This window comes from Odocoileus virginianus, chromosome 15 (assembly GCF_023699985.2).
Source record: "Odocoileus virginianus isolate 20LAN1187 ecotype Illinois chromosome 15, Ovbor_1.2, whole genome shotgun sequence".
Classification (NCBI taxonomy): Eukaryota; Metazoa; Chordata; class Mammalia; order Artiodactyla; family Cervidae; genus Odocoileus; species Odocoileus virginianus.
Genome location: NC_069688.1, coordinates 28,124,443 through 28,141,120, shown reverse-complemented (window position 1 = coordinate 28,141,120; position 16,678 = coordinate 28,124,443). Strand labels below are relative to the sequence as shown.

At 36.9% G+C, this 16,678-nt stretch overlaps 1 non-coding gene across 1 annotated transcript; it reads left to right on the top strand.

Annotated features, from left to right (window-relative positions):
- Positions 1–826: 826 nt before the first annotated feature.
- LOC139038562 (U6 spliceosomal RNA) lies at positions 827–931 on the top strand. The gene has a single exon (XR_011491603.1). It is a non-coding gene; the product is annotated as a U6 spliceosomal RNA (small nuclear RNA).
- Positions 932–16,678: the final 15,747 nt, after the last annotated feature.

The window sequence follows — 16,678 nt, the reverse complement described above, 5'->3', positions numbered from 1 at the left end:
GAGAAAACCATTATTTGAAATACAGTATTTGGCAGATAGATACTGCAATAAATATGTTACATCTCTCTAACACACCATTCAATCCTAAAGGAAATCACTTCTGAATAATCATTAGTTCAATGGACTTGAGTTGGAGAAGGCTCTGGGAGTTAGTGACGGACAGGAAATCCTGAAGTGCCGCCTCCAGGGCGTCTCAAAGAGTTGGACACAACTGAGTGACTGAACTGAACTAAACACATGCTAGCAAAGTAATGCCCAAAATTCTTGCCCATAGTAGTAGATACAATGGCCATCTGAACTAAATTTGCCCATTCCAGTCCATTTTAGTTCACTGATTCCTAAAATATCAATGTTCACTCTTGCTCTCTTCTGTTTGACCACTTCCAATTTGCCTTTATTCATGGACCTAAAATTCCGGGTTCCTATGCAATCTTGTTCTTTACAGCACTAGACTTCTAATACTAGGTACAATTAATAACTTTCAAGTTGAAATTCAGTTTGTTTATATACATCCTCGTCCAAGGTCTCATCAAGTACTTGGTTTGTTATGTTAGAGCAGATGTAGCAAACAGCAAAGAGGAAGTATGTCAAATCAAACAGTTTATTATTTGACCTTGTGAATAATCCAGAGAAGCATGTACAGTGTTTAAATTCTGAGGCTTAGATAAATATTTCAGAAAGACTCTCTACTTTGTTGATTGGTAAAATACACCATAGAATATCATTTCCTCATTGTTCGGTGTAAAGAAATACGGAACTTTTGGAAAAGAATTGCTTATCTGGTAAAGATGGAAGGTCTACTGAAATAGGCCTTAAAAAATAGATTGTGCTAGCTTTGGCAGTACATATACCTAAATTGGAATGATGCAGAGAAGATTAACATGGCCCTGTACAGGATGACATGTGCATTTGTGAAGGATTCCATATTTTTGGTATATTTGTAGGTTCTTAAGAGAATTATCTTTCATCACAATAAAAATATATTTTTTTCTTTTTTTGTAATGATGAGATTATGGATCTATATAAGATGATGTTAAATGTGTAGTAATCATATCATGATATATGTAAGTCAAATCATTATGTTATGCAGCTTAAACTTATACAGTGCTGTATGTCCAGTGCATCTCAATGAAACTGGAAAAAAATAGATTATGCCATTAAAACATAAAATTGAAAGATATTAACAATAGCAACAAAATAGGGTTAGTTTATTTTGTTGTATCCTGAGTTAGTGTCAGTTTCTGAATCAGGTTCTTTCTCACAAAAACCTTAGGAAGCATTGGGTTGGCCAAAAATTTTGTTCAGATTTGATCCACTGGCTAAGTTTGTAAGTGTTGGTAGGTAAGAAAGAATACTTCTGACACATGCAGTGTCTTTGTGAAAACATGAAAAAATTTAAACAGTGACTTTTATTAAAACATAATTTAAAAAATTAAAGGCACTGCTTTGGTGTTTTAATTCCACTGTGTCAATTTTGATTTCCTTCAAACAGTAGAGATTGAAGTCTTCAAAGGGATCCCACAAGGGCGTATGTGCTAAAATGCCATTTCCAAAAGATCACAACTGATGCTCACAAGTTATTCTCACAAGGATCATATACAACAAATATAAGCTTGGTAATATACAATTTGAGGAAAATTAGTGAAGCCAAGGAGCCACAACTGTCACACTCATAGGATGATAGTGTTAGTTGCTCAGTCGTGTCCAACTCTTTGCGACCCCGTGGACTGGACTGTAACCCACTGGGTTCCTCTCTCCATGGAATTCTCTGAACAAGAATACTGGAGTGGATTGCCATTCCCTTCTCCAGGGCATCTTCCTGACCCAGGGATCAAACTCAGGTCTTCTGCACTGCAGGCAGATTCTTTACCATGTAAGCCACCAGGGAAGCCCATATACTCACAGGAATATCACTCAAATATCCATGCCTTTCAATGTAAGCACAGCAAATATGCATATACAATAAAATTGTTTGACATTCGAAATGTGTGACATTGCCCTATGTAACTCTAACACATTAACCAGTATATGGTAATCCTTTGGTGGCAGTGATTGATTCAGGATGGTACAATCAAAGTGAAGCAATTTATTCACTGGTTGTGGGAAGCAGCCTCTTCCTGCACTGAGAAAGGAAGCTATGTGAGTCAGGTTGCTGCAACTATTTATGCCCACTATGAGGACAACTAGTTTGTAGGTGAAGTTGCAACACAGAAGAGGGTAGAAAAAAATGATTAGTTGTAAATCATTTAGTTTAAATAAGTCTTTACCTTCAGATATTTGACTGGTTACAAAGACTGCTTCTCTGGCTGAGTTTTAGTTATAGTTAGTTATGTAAATGATATAGGGACATATACACTTATATACAGTACAGACACCTAGTGCTCTCAGGTGATTCCTATGATGGGTAAGATATTTAGAAAATCATTTAATACATACTAAGTGCAAAGAGCTAGTATAAACTTTGAGAAGAAGAAATCATTATAAATTAATTGCTTTGAGAATGATTCTGAATCAAATAACTCCAACACTGTGAATTACAAATTATGTCCTAATATATCTATATATAAAGTGTTATCAATGGTGAGAAAACAGTGAAAACTCATAGACTGTGATTCATATGAATTTCTTTTTCAAAGCAAGGCTTCTACAATCCATTTTGGATCTCATATATACTATTATCTATGCAGAATGGGCTAGGGAAGAGTGGAATTGCTGCAGTCTATACAAAACAGGTGAACAGGATTGGCTTGGAGTTGTGCCATCTTTGCAGAGGTAGTAATTTGAAGATTGTTGCCTTGATTAATGATATAAAACTATAGAAGTTTGTAAGATCAGGTTCTCTCTAAGAAGGGAAAAATTTGATAGTATAAGCATACTTTTGAAATAACACTGTATTTTCAAGCTGACACATTAGACTTTTATTTGTTGTCAGTAAAATAGAGCAAAATTGGTTATACATGTATCATTTCTTTCCCCCCCTACTTCTCAAGCCACATTCTCCACAGCACACAGAAATATTCATGCACAAGAAGATATATGACTAAAAATGAAGGAACTTCACACACATTGCAAAGGGGATGCTGTGGTAGTTAGTATGAAATATTTAGCAAAAGCTAAACGAATGACTGGGGAAAAAGGTCTTCATTAAATAACTAGTTTTTTTGTGAGATTCAGACTATGTAATCTAGCATGTAACAATTTAGTACAGATATAAGCCATGTATAAGGAGAAGTTGGTAATAAAAGTAAGTGATTGATTCAAAATAAATGAGCTAAGAACAGTATTTTTCTGAGTATTAATACTTTTTTCTTGCTGTTATAGGAAAAAGTGCTTTGATTCAATCAATTAATTTGGGATTGGAGTGTAAAGAGGATACTCAAAATAGGATTTTGAAGATTGTTACAATTTTGTTAAGTAAAGGGCACATGGGGCCATTTTATTCATGCAGTTATTCATGCAGTCTATAATTCATTTACTTAGTAAATTAGCATGTAAGCAGAAATGTTGAGTATCTAAGATGAACATATTTTAATTTTTTTTTATTTTTATTTTTTTTACAGTAGCTCCCTGTTGGTTATCTGTTTTAAATATAGCAGTGTGTACATGTCAGTCCCAAACTTTCAATCTATCCCTCCCTGATAATCATAAATTCATTCTCTAAGTCTGTGAGTCTGTTTCTGTTCTGTAAATAAGTTCATTTGTATAAGATGAACATCTAATTAGCAAGATGGGCTTATCATTAAATAGACAAGTGAAAACCAATTAGATATGATCCCTGACCACACGAAATTGCAAGTTTCATGATAAATGCGATGAAATAAATGTGCTATAATATTAAATCTGATGACTTTAAATTTAGAATTCATATAGGTCACAGAGACAGTCCATTTTTGGAATAAATACTTAAGATGAGAAGAATGAATGGAGCACAGATAGATCAGAGCTTCCACAGTGGCTCAGAGGTAAAGAATCTGCCTGCAACACAGGAGATACTAGAGACATGGGCTTGATCCCTGGGTCAGGAAGATTCCCTGAAGGAGGGCCTGCAACCCACTCCAGTATTCTTGCCTGGAGAATTCCATGGACAGAGGAGCCTGGCAGGCTACAGTCCATAGGTTACATAGAGTCCAACAAGACTGAAACAACTTAGCACTCACAGAGAGATCAACATACTTTCTGCAAATCAAACTTAGGAGCTCTTTCCAGTTGCTTGGCAACTGCTTCCCTTCCAATGGCCAAACTACACATCTGTCAGAAAGGTCCTATTTGTCGTCCTAGAAGAAATTTCTCATTCATAGAATATTATACAGCTTGATAATCCTCAAAACACAGGATCAGAAGCAAGGGGACTTGTCTGTCCAGTGATTCCTTCAGTCTTTTGGGCCCTAGAATCATCTTTTAAATGGATAGGGGCTTCCTCGGTGGCTCAGTGGTAAATAAAGTGCCTGTGGTGCAGGAGCTACAGGAGACGCAGTTCGATCTCTGAGTTAGAAGGATCTCCTGGGAAAGGGCATGGTAATCCACTCCAGTATTCTTGCCTGGAGAATTCCATGGACAGAGGAGCCTGGTGGGCTACACAGTCCATGGGTTGCAAAGAGTCAGATGCAACTGAAGTGATTTAACAGCAACAGCACTAACCAATGGTATAGTATTTGCTTCCCTGATAGCTCAGTTGGTGAAGAATCTGCCTGCAATGCAGGAGAACCTGGTTCAATTCCTGGGCCAAGAAGATCCACAGAAGAAAGGATTGACTCCCCATTCCAGTGTTCTCGGGCTTCCCTTGTGGCTCAGCTGGTAAAGAATCTGCCTGCCCATGCAGGAGACACAGGTTCATTGCCTGGGTCAGAAAGATTCCCTGGAGAAGGAAATGGCAACCCACTCCAGTATTCTTGCCTGGGAAATCCCATGGACAGAGGAGTCTGGTGAGCTGCAGTCCGTGGGGTTACAAAAGAGTCAGAAATGACTTAGTGACTATACAACAACAATAGTGTTGCTACAAGATAAATTCAGACTGAAATTGAAGAAAGCGAGAAAACCACTAAACCATTCAGGTATGTCCTAAATCAAATCCCTTATGATTATATAGCGGAAGTGAGAAATAGATTTAAGGGACTAGATCTGATAGACAGAGTGCCTGATGAACTATGGACAGAGGTTCATGACATTGTACAGGAGATAGGGATCAAGACCATCCCCAAGAAAAAGAAATGGAAAAAAGCAGAATGGCTGTCTGAGAAGGCCTTACAAATAGCTGTGAAGAGAAGAGAAGTGAAAAGCAAAGGAGAAAAGGAGAGATATACCCATTTGAATGTAGAGTTCCAAAGAATAGCCAGGAGAGAGAAGAAAGCCTTCCTCAGCGATCAATGCAAAGAAATAGAGGAAAACAACAGAATGGGAAAGACTAGAGATCTCTTCAAGAAAATTAGAGATACCAAGGGAACATTTCATGCACAGATGGGTTCGATAAAGGACAGAAATGGTATGGACCTAACAGAAGCAGAAGATATTAAGAAGAGGTGGCAAGAATACATAGAAGAACTGTACAAAAAAGATCTCGACCCAGTTAAACACGATGCTGTGATCACTCACCTAGAGCCAGACATCCTGGAATGTGAAGTCAAGTGGGCCTTAGGAAGTATCACTATGAACAAAGCTAGTGGAGGTGATGGAATCCCAGTTGAGCTATTTCAAATCCTAATGGATGATGCTTTGAAAGTGCTGCACTCAATATGTCAGCAAATTTGGAAAACTCAGCAGTGGCCACAGGACTGGAAAAGGTCAGTTATCATTCCAATCCCAAAGAAAGGCAATGCCAAAGAATGCTCAAACTACCGCACAATTGCACTAATCTCATACGCTAGTAAAGTAATGCTCAAAATTCTCCAAGCCAGGCTTCAGCAACACGTGAACCGTGAACTTCCAGATGTTCAAACTGGTTTTAGAAAAGGCAGAGGAACAAGAGATCAAATTGTCAACATCTACTGGATCATCGAAAAAGCAAGAGACTTCCAGAAAAACATCTGCTTTATTGACTATGTCAAAGTCTCTGACTGTGTGGATCACAACAAACTGTGGAAAATTCTGAAAGAGATGGGAATATCAGACCACCTGACCTGCCTCTTGAGATATCTGTATGCAGGTCAGGGAGCAACAGTTAGAACTGGACATGGGACAGACTGGTTCCAAATAGGAAAAGGAGTACGTCAAGGCTGTATATTGTCACCCTGATTATTTAACTTATATGCAGAGTACATCATGAGAAACTCTGGGTTGGATGAAGCACACGCTGGAATCAAAATTGCTGGGAGAAATATCAATAACCTCAGACATGCAGATGACACCACCCTTATGGCAGAAAGTGAAGAACTAAAGAGCCTCTTGCTGAAAGTGAGAGAGGAGAGTGAAAAAGTTGGCTTAAAGCTCAACATTCAGAAAACTAAGATCATGACATCCAGTCCCATCACTTCATGGCAAATAGATGGGGAAACAGTGGAGACCATGGCTGACTTTATTTTGGGGGGCTTAAAATCACTGCAGATTGTGACTGCAGCCATGAAATTAAAAGAAGCTTACTCCTTGGAAGGAAAGTTATGACCAACCTAGACAGCATATTAAAAAGGAGAGACATTATTTTGCCAACAATGGTCTGTCTAGTCAAGGCTATAGTTTTTCCAGTAGTCATGTATGGATGTGAGATTTGGACTATAAAGAAAACTGAATGCTGAAGAACTGATGCTTTTGAACTGTGGTGTTGGAGAAGACTCTTGAGAGTCCCTTGGACAGCAAGGAAATCCAACCAGTCCATCCTAAAGGAGATCAGTCCTGGGTGTTCATTGGAAGGATTGATGTTGAAACTGAAACTCCAATACTTTGGCCACCTGATGTGAAGAACTGACTCATTTGAAAAGACCCTGATGCTGGGAAAAATTGAAGGCAGGAGGAGAAGGGACGACAGAGGATGAGATGATTGGATGGCATCACCGACTCAGTGGATATGAGTTTGGGTAGGCTTCGGGAGTTGGTGATGGACAGGGAAGCCTGGTGTGCTGCAGTTCATGGGGTTGCAAAGACTCTGACACGACTGAGCGACTGAACTGAATTGAACTGTGTTATAAAATATATCCTTATTATAATATATCTATTTTACACTTAATAGTTTTCACCTCTTCCTCTAATACCTCTATCTTACTCCTGCCCCTTTCTCCCAATTGGTAACTGCTAGCTTGTTTTCTCTGTTTCTGGTTTTCTTATATACTTTTGGGGCTTCCCTCATAGCTCAGATGGTAAAGACTCTGCATGCAATGCTGGAGACTTGAGTTTGTATCCCTGATTGGGAAGAGCCCTCGGAGGAGGGCATAGCAATCCACTCCAGTATTCTTGCCTGGAGAATCCCCATGGACAGAAGAGCCTGGCAGGCTACAGTCCTTGGGGTCACAAAGTGTTGGTTTTCTCCATCTGTGAGTCTGTCTCTGTTTTGCTTATATATATTTGACTGTTTTGTTTTTTAGATTCCACATAAGAGGGAAATCATATGATATTTGTCTTTCTCTGTTCAACTTTTTCTAAGCATGGTATTCTCTAGGTCCATGCACATTCCTGAAAATGTCATGGCTGAGTAATATCCCATTCCTTATCCATTCACATCTGTTCTCCATTCACCTGTTGATAGGCACTTGGGTTACTTCAGTATCTTGGCTATTATAAATAGTGCTGCTATGAACATTGATGCTTTCATATTGTGGTGCTGGAGAAGACTCTTAAGAGTCCTTTGGATTGCAAAGAAATCAAACCCGTCAATCTTAAGGGAAATCAACCTTGAATATTCTTTGGAAGGACTGTTGTTGAAACTAAATCTCCGTACTTGGCCACCTGTTGTGAAGAACTGACTCACTAGAAAAGACTGATTATGGGGAAGATTGAAGACAAAGGCAGATGGCATGGCAGAGGATGAGATGGTTAGATAGCATCACTGACTCAATGGACATGAATTTGAACCAACTCCAGCAGATAGTGGAGGACAGAAGAGCCTGGGCATACTACAGTGCACAGAGTTGAAAAAAGTTGGACTTGACTTAGTGACTGAACAATGGCAACAATGAACATTGAGCTGCATATAGCTTTTCAAATTAGTGTTTTCATTTTTTTTTTTTCTGGATATATACCCAGGGGTGCAATTGCTGGATCATGTAGTAGTTCTATTTTTTAGTTTTCTGAGGAATTTCCATATTGTTTCCCATAGTGCTTACACCAATTTATACTCCCACCAGTTCCATGGACAGAGGAGCCTGGCGGGCTACAGTCCGTGGGGTCGCAAAGGGTCAGACATGATAGCTACTAAACAGCAAGAGTGTGCAAGTATTCCCTTTTCTCCACATCCTCGATAACATCTGTCATTTGTAGACTTGGTTGTGAAGTTGTATATTATTGCTTTTTTGATTTACATTTCCCTAAAAATTAGTGATGTTGAGGGTTATGTCCACGTGCCTGTTAACCATTAGTATGTTAATTTTGAAAAATGTCTACACAGATCTTCTGTCCATTTAAAATTTTGTTTCTGTTTTTTGATATTTAGCTGTATGAGCTATTTACATATTTTGGATATTAACCCTCCCTTGCTGTGCTGTGTTTAGTCTCTCAGTCGTGTCCAACTCTTTGTGACCTTGTGGACTGAAACCCACCAGGCTTCTCTGTCCATGGGGATTCTCCAGGCAAGAATATTGAAGTGGGTTGCCGTGCCTTCATCCAGGGGATCTTCCCAATCCAGGGATTGAAGCCAGGACTTCACACTGCAGGTGAATTCTTTACTGGCTGAGCCACAAGGGAAGCCCATTAACCCCCCATAGACTTTATCATTTAGAAATATTTTCTTTTATTCCATAAGCTGTCTTTTCATTTTGTCAATGGTTTCCCTTGCTTTGTAGAAGGTTTGAAGTTTAATTAGGTCCCCTTTGTTTTTATTTTCTTTGTCTTAGGAGACAGATCAAAATATTGCTACATGTCAAAGAATGTTCTGCTTGTTTTCCTCTAGGAGATTTGCAATCTCAGCTCTTACATGAAAGTCTTTAATACATTTTGAATTTGTTTATATTGTGTGAGAAAGTGTCCTAATCTCATTTTTTTTTCACACATAATAACTGTCCAGTTTTCCCAGAACCCTTTTATGGAAGAGACTGTCTTTTCTTTGCTGTATATTCTTGCCTCCATTTTTGTAGATTATTTGATCATAGGTGTGTGTGTGTGTTTTCTGGCCCCTTTATTCTATTGTGTTAATCTATATGTCTATTTTTATGTCAGTACAATACTGTTTTGATTACTGTAGCTTTGTGTATTTTTTTTAACTTTTGATTTTGTTTTGTTTTATTTTATTTTATTGAAGTAAAGTTTATTTACAATGTTCTGTTACTTTCAGGTGTATAGAAAAGTGATTCAGTTATACATACACACATATCTTTTTTCAAATTTTATCTTATAGGTTATTACAAAATATTGAGTACAGTTCCCTTTGCTACACAGTAGGTAATTGTTGGTTACCTATATTATATGTAGTAATGTATATATATTAATCCAAGGCTTCTAATTTATCACTCCCTTACTCTCCTTTTTTGATAACCCATAAGATTGTTTCCTGTGTCTGTACATCTATTTCTGTTTTGTATATAAGTTCATTTACCATTTTCAGCAAACATGAAAGGAACCTAAAAATTATCATACTAAGTGAATTAAGCTATACCAGGAAAGACAAATATCATACGATACTATTTATATGTAAAGTCTAGTTTGTAGTTAATATGAAGTTAGGGAGTGTGATACTTCCAATTTTGTTCTTTTTCTCAAGATTGTCTTGTCAGTTCAAAGACTTTTGTGGTTCCATACGAATTTTAGGATAGATTATTCTAGTTCTATGAAAAACATCATGAGTATTTTAATGTGGATTGCATTGAATCTGTAGATTGCTTTGGATAGTGTGACTATTTTAACAATATTAATATGTTCAGTCCAAGAGCAAAGGGTATCTTTTGATTTCTTGGCATCATTTTTAATTGCCTTCATTAGTATGTCATCATTTTCAGAGTATTTCCCCTCCTTGGTTAAATTTATTCCTTTGTATTTTATCCTTTTTGATCCAATTAAGTTTTTTTCCTTTTCTCCTTCTGGCAGTTCATTGTTAGTGTATAGAAAAGTAACATGTCTCTGTGTAGTAATCATGTACCTTGTAATTTGCTGAATTCATTTGTTAGTTCTAATAATTTTTGGTGGAGACTAGAGTTTTCTTCATGGAGAATCATGTTATTTGCAAATACCAATAGTTTTATTTTTACCTTACAATTTGGATGGCTTTTATTTTTTTCTTATCTAATTGCTGTTGTTAGGACTTCTAATACTATATTAAATGTTCTTGATTTTAGAGGAAAAGCTTTCAGCTTTTCATCATTAAGTATTGCTTTAGCTGTGAAACTGTCATAAGTAGCCTTTATTATGTTGAAATATGTTCCTTCTATCCCAACTTTGATGAGAGTTTTGTCATGAATAGATGTTGAATTCTGTCAAATGCTTTTTCTGAATCTATGGAAATAAACATACTATTTTTATTCTTCCTTTTATTAATGCAAAATCACTTAATATGATTGATTTGTGACTATTGTATCATCCTTGAGTCCTGGAATAAATCCAATTTGCTCCTGCTGTATGGTGTTCTTTATATGTTGTTGGATTTTGTTTCCATTTTAAGGTGAGGTTTAAGCCATAATTTTATCAAATACATTTTATATCCCTATCTCTATTCTTCTCGGACACTGTAATGCAAATATTACGATGCTTGATGTCTTCCCAGTTTAAACTATCCTCATTTTTTAAAAGAATTATTATTCTTTGTGTTTTTCTGATTAAGTGATTTCCATTGTATTATCTTTATGATCACTTATTGTTCTGTATCACCTAGTCTATTGTTAATTCTTTCTAGTGTATTTTTCCATTCAATTATTATATTCTTCAGCTCTGTTGTTGTTTTTTTAATATCTTCTAGTCCTTTGTTGAAATTCTCATTCTATTTGTTCATTATTTTCTCTTGTTCAGTTAACCTTTTTATTACTACTACTTTGAACTCTTTATTAAGTAAATTATTTACCTCTGTTTTATCAAGATTCTTTTCAGGTTATTTCTCGGTTTGTGAAATATACTCCTCTCTCTTTTCCTTTTGTTTAACTTTCTCTGTCTCTGGAAAATTAGGTGAGACCTATCCTGATCTTAAAGGTGTGCCCTTTTGTGAATAAGTCCATATTCATTCTGTGACTGCCACAGAATGAATAGAAGAGTTGGATCTGAAGTGAACACGGGCCACGTCTTCCAGGGAATGCTGATAGCCACCACCTTTATTCAGAAGTAGGGCTGACATTGGAGGAACTAGAGCTAAATTCATGTACAAGCCTGGCTCCGCCTATGCTCAATGATTATTACTGCCCTATGGTAACAATCCCTGATGGAGCTGGGTTTCTCCCAAGTGTCTTGGTAGTCTCCTCCACTTTGGCTGGAGTCATAGCCAACATGTGAGGCCTTGGGCCTACAGTTCTGTGCTGGCTGCACTTTTTCCTGATTTGAGCTCCTTGGTAAAGGCTGGGTAGGCACTGGAGGAGTTGATACCACACAACTGAGCTATTTTTGTTTCCATATGCAATGGCAATACCTTCCCCGAAACTAGTTTCACTTCTCCTAAATGTGAGTAGGGGCTTGCTTGCTGTCAATGGCTGTCTCTGTCCTGGTAGAGGCAGGGTTGGGGCCCAATAATATCTAAGTGGCAACAGCAGCCCCCACCTTAGTGAGGAGCAGCAAGAGGGGATGGAGCAGGAGGTTGGGAGACAAACTGGGGCGGATGAGCAAGCCAACCACAGCACCAGGCAGTTTTCAGCCTGCTGCCTCTGTGCTGTGATCAAGAAAGGCAAGACTATATGCACACTCTTCAAGAACAGAATCTTGGTTTCATATAACCCTTTGGTAAACTCCACCGAGTTTCAAACCAGCTAAGAGAACTTGTCTCCCTGGTGTCAGATTCCAAGGACAGAGGTGCCTAATATATAGCTCAAACCCTTTGCTCCCCAGGGAAGACCTTAGATCCCATCATATGCCTCTCCTCTTCTGGATACCCCCATAAATGGTGTGGGTTCCTACCAGATAACTTTTTCTCCCTTCCTACCAAATTCTGTGTGCATCTCTCTTTACAGTCTTGGTTATAGAATAGTTCTGCCAGACTTAAGACTGTTTTAATCAAGAATTGCTCCATACTTTTTTGATGTGTTAAGAGAGGTGAGCTTAGCATTCTCTTGCACCATCATCTTGATGTCCACTTTCTAACATCTTTAGCTGAGCAGTGCAATATTCTCACAAATTATTTTGCATACCAAATTTTTTTTTCATTTGATGCTAGAATGAGAGGCAGATACCACTCTCCTTATCTTTTCTTTTCACATTTTCACAAAAAAAGTAAATCAATATAAAGTTTACATGTATCTACTCATACAAATATTTGGATATTTCCATCAAGTAGGAAATGTGCTAAATTATCTTGTAAAAACATTAGAAATTTATGATAACAATTTTAACATATCCATTAGAGAAATTCCTTAAGGCATCCAAGGTGATAAAAGCGAGTATGATACTGGCTATTTAGTAGAGAACTCAAGTATTGACTATGACTAATATTTTCAAGTACACTAGGCCTTTGTCCTGTGGCACCGATTCTAAGTAATCTAGGCAAGAATGATCAATTCTCAAATGTTCTTTAATTATATTATCAGTATCAGCAATTGTAAATTGTACTGTGTTCTCCATTGCATAATATTTAAAAAAACAAACAAGAAAATGTGCAGTGGACTATGATTTACTTTCATAGACACAAAAATACATAATTACAGACAGTGAAAAAAGTGTTGAAAGACGACATCAACATGGTACAAGTCCAGAGACAGAGTTTTTATTAACATTATTTCAGTTACTTTCAAAACCTCTAAGTTAATTACAGACCTCTCAGAATATGTGCAGGTAAGAATTTGTAGGATAAAGATGCATTCCCTTGAATTCTTTTAATTATACATTCTGTGCAGAAATAACTATATGAATGGAATGCTGCTTCCATATCCTTCTCTACAATGCTTTGATGGAAAGATTTCCATATCTAAAGTATAAGACATTATGCCCAATACAACCTAAAAAAAGCTATTGTCACAAAACCTTACATGCAATCTCATCCTGACACATTTAACTCCTCAGGGAAAAACAAATGTCATAAAAATCTCACCAGTCTCACAATAGTAACAATCCAATATGGCTACCTATCTCTTAGCTTCAAATTATGTTTTCTGTTTGGCTAACACAAAGACTTTTTCCAATGCCTGCATTTAATAATGTGCCTACTATTCACAAATTAGAATATTTAATCTTAAAACAAATATGAAAAATTGGGAGAGCAGATGAAAAATGCATATAGTGATGTTTGTTTCTGAGGCACTAATAGATGATATGTAATTAAGCTAACTGTAGCCTAAGTACTATTATTACTATGTTTTGGTAACTCTGGACTTTTAATTACTTGACATGATGTGTGTCAACATACTAGTCACATGTCTCTATTTTCAGTTGTATTGTCTTTTGTTATACTTACATTGTCATCTTTTCTGTTAATATTTTAATTTAATGGTAACCATGGAGAGCTTCTAACCTTTATGTCTCTGAATATAAATCTTAATGAAAATGTCCCTAGCAGTTTTGATTCTGTTTTCTGTTGTTTGGAACTGGCTGAAAGCTATGAATATTTAGTACAATTGACTCTTTCAAAAGGAATCCAGCAGAGACTGAATTAATATGTGAGAAAAGTTAATTGAAGTGGTTCTGCCTTAGGGATTTTCATGAGATTTCAAGATGTTGGCTGGAGTCACAGTTATTTGAAAGTTTGACTGTGGTTAGAAGATTTGCTTTCAAGGTAATTCACTCACATAGCGAGTTGGTACTGGTGTCAGCAGAAGAATTCAGTTTTTCCAAGTAGGACAGTCTGAGGCAGAAGGTAGACTGTACCCCTCAGGGGAAAGCAATTGGAAATGTATTCTTTGTGAATAGAAACTTCAAAATATCAATAGAAGGACAATTGAGAGAGGAGGCTGGGCTTTGCTCAGATGGAAGATAAGAGACCACATATTTCTCATTTTTGAACTCAAGAGACCTCCCCAACTACACATGCTCAGAAAAGCTCCTTGGCGGTCAAATGGTAGTGATGCTATCTGATGGTACTACCATATGCCTCTTAGGTGGAATCCATCTTGGCTAAAAGATGCATGCACACACATGGGAGGAGACTGCAATATACCAGACATGACCTCTGAATCAGGAAAATAAAAATGATTGGACAAAAGAAACCTGGGAGAAATGTCCCATGAAAGTAATTCAAATTATATTTGCAACTCAGCAGCTCTCCCTCTGAGATTGCTTGTGTGTCTCCCTCCATGTACTGTACTTTTTTTCTCTCCTAATAAATACTTTACTAGTTTCAGTACTTTCTGCCTTTGTGGAAATTCTTTTTCAGCAAAGACAAAGGACCAGGGACTTTTCACTGATCACTGGTCTAGTGGATAGGATTCGTTGTTCTCATAGCCACAACCTGACCTCAATCTCTGTCAGGGGAACCAAAGCCCTGCTTCAAGCTGCTGCAGGCCAAAACCATCCAAGATCAGCTCCAGGGGACTTTTTGAAGTCTGACATCTGACTACTTCCAAAGAAAAATGTGTAAGTAGCAACATCATTTTAAGACAGCCTCAAAAGTCACACACCACCACTTCAGTAGGTCCTTTTCATCATACACATCAGTCCATTTCCCTGCGGGAGCTACTGCCAAGTTTGTGAACACTAGGAGGCAGAAATTATTAAGGCCCATCATGGAGTCTTGTTACCAGAGAATATGTGATAGGAAAGGAGGTATTTAATATGCACTTGAGATAGTACGAGAAATGAAAGGCACTGCTACTTCAATCTAAGAGGGAGAAAAGTCACTTGTTTTCACTTTCTATATTTTGATTGATTAATAATGGTGATGGATTATTTGATGTATTAACTTTATTCATATCAAATTGTCTGGCACGTTCAGTCTTCTTTCATAAAATCTAATTATTCCAACTCATGTATAATTTATTTCATTCTTCTTACAGTCTTACTACTTTACTTTTTTTTAATTTATAATCACAAATGTTCAGTTGAATAGGTTTGAACTGATACTGAACCAAAGGGAAGAATTCTTACTACAAATTCATGACAAAAATATCATTAAAGTGTTATTTTGCAGTGCAATTCAATGCTGTTTTGCTAAGAAACATTAAAAATATTTTTAAAAATAAATATAGTGATTTTAAAATTCACATAACTTTCTGACCTTTTGTTGTGATGCTGCTAAAATAAAATTATATTACTGAATGATACAATATGACAGAGACCATGAAAGCAATAGTTGGCAGTAGGAGAGTATAAAATGTTTGAAAAAAATTTTTTTTTCTAAAAATGATAAGAAGAAGTAAAAGGAGGAAAAGTTTGAGTACATAGACCAAGAATTACAAACTCAAGTATGTAAAGAAAACAGGCAGAAAAAAAAAAACAAAAAAGAAAACATGCGGGTAACATAAATGGGTAAAGCAAGGCTAATTGGACACTGTAGAAAACTGAGATGTCACACTTAAAGAAGGCATGAATATGAGGTCCATGCCAATTTTTGGAATTACTATTCAGATACTAGCTAAAAAAACAAGAAAACATTGAAATATGAACTTTTAGGAGAACTCTCTTTATGTAACAGTTTTATTGATACATAGTTAACATATCATAAAATGCATTATTTTAAATTTCAAAATGCACTGTTTGGCAGTATATTTGGTTGTACTGTAGCCTGGTGATCTACAGTCCATGGGGTTGCAAAGAGTCAGACATGACTGAGCAACCAGCACTTTGTTGTACAACCATCACCACTATCAAATTTGAGAACATTTTCATCACACCAAAATGAAACTGTGTACCCATTAGAATCAATTTCCATTTCTCTCTCCACCCAGTTCATGGCAACGGCAACCACTAATCTATTTTCTGTCTCTATGAGCTTGATTATTATAGACATTTTATATAGATGAAATTATATAAATTTTATATATGAAATTATAAAAATATAGTCTTTTATAATGACTTTTTCTGTTTATGTTATATACATGAGCCAAAGATGGCTTCTGTAAGTGATTCTTATATTGTTGGCTTCTTCATAGCAGGTTGGCACCTGTTAGCTCAAAAGTTCGTTGACTGCAGACTCAATCTGTTACACATCCAGATTTTTAAATAAAGTTCAAATAAGCAGATTTGCAGCCATGAAGCAGCCACTCTTGCCATTCAGGTATTTCTGGTCTAAAGGATCTTCAATCAGCATCTACTACCCATAGATAAGATAAACTCCAGGGCTATGGTGACCTCAAACCATTGTTGCCCTTCAGAGATCTCTGATCCAGATTCTCCCCATCTCATGGTGCTGTGGAGCAGCATCACTTAGACACATAAGTCTCTCTGATTCTTCTTTCCTCTGTGGGTTCCCCACTCAGCTCCTCTGTGAGTAGCCTTGCCGTTCTCCTCTTTTTGTTGATAGTCTTCATACAATAGCCTCTAACAAGTT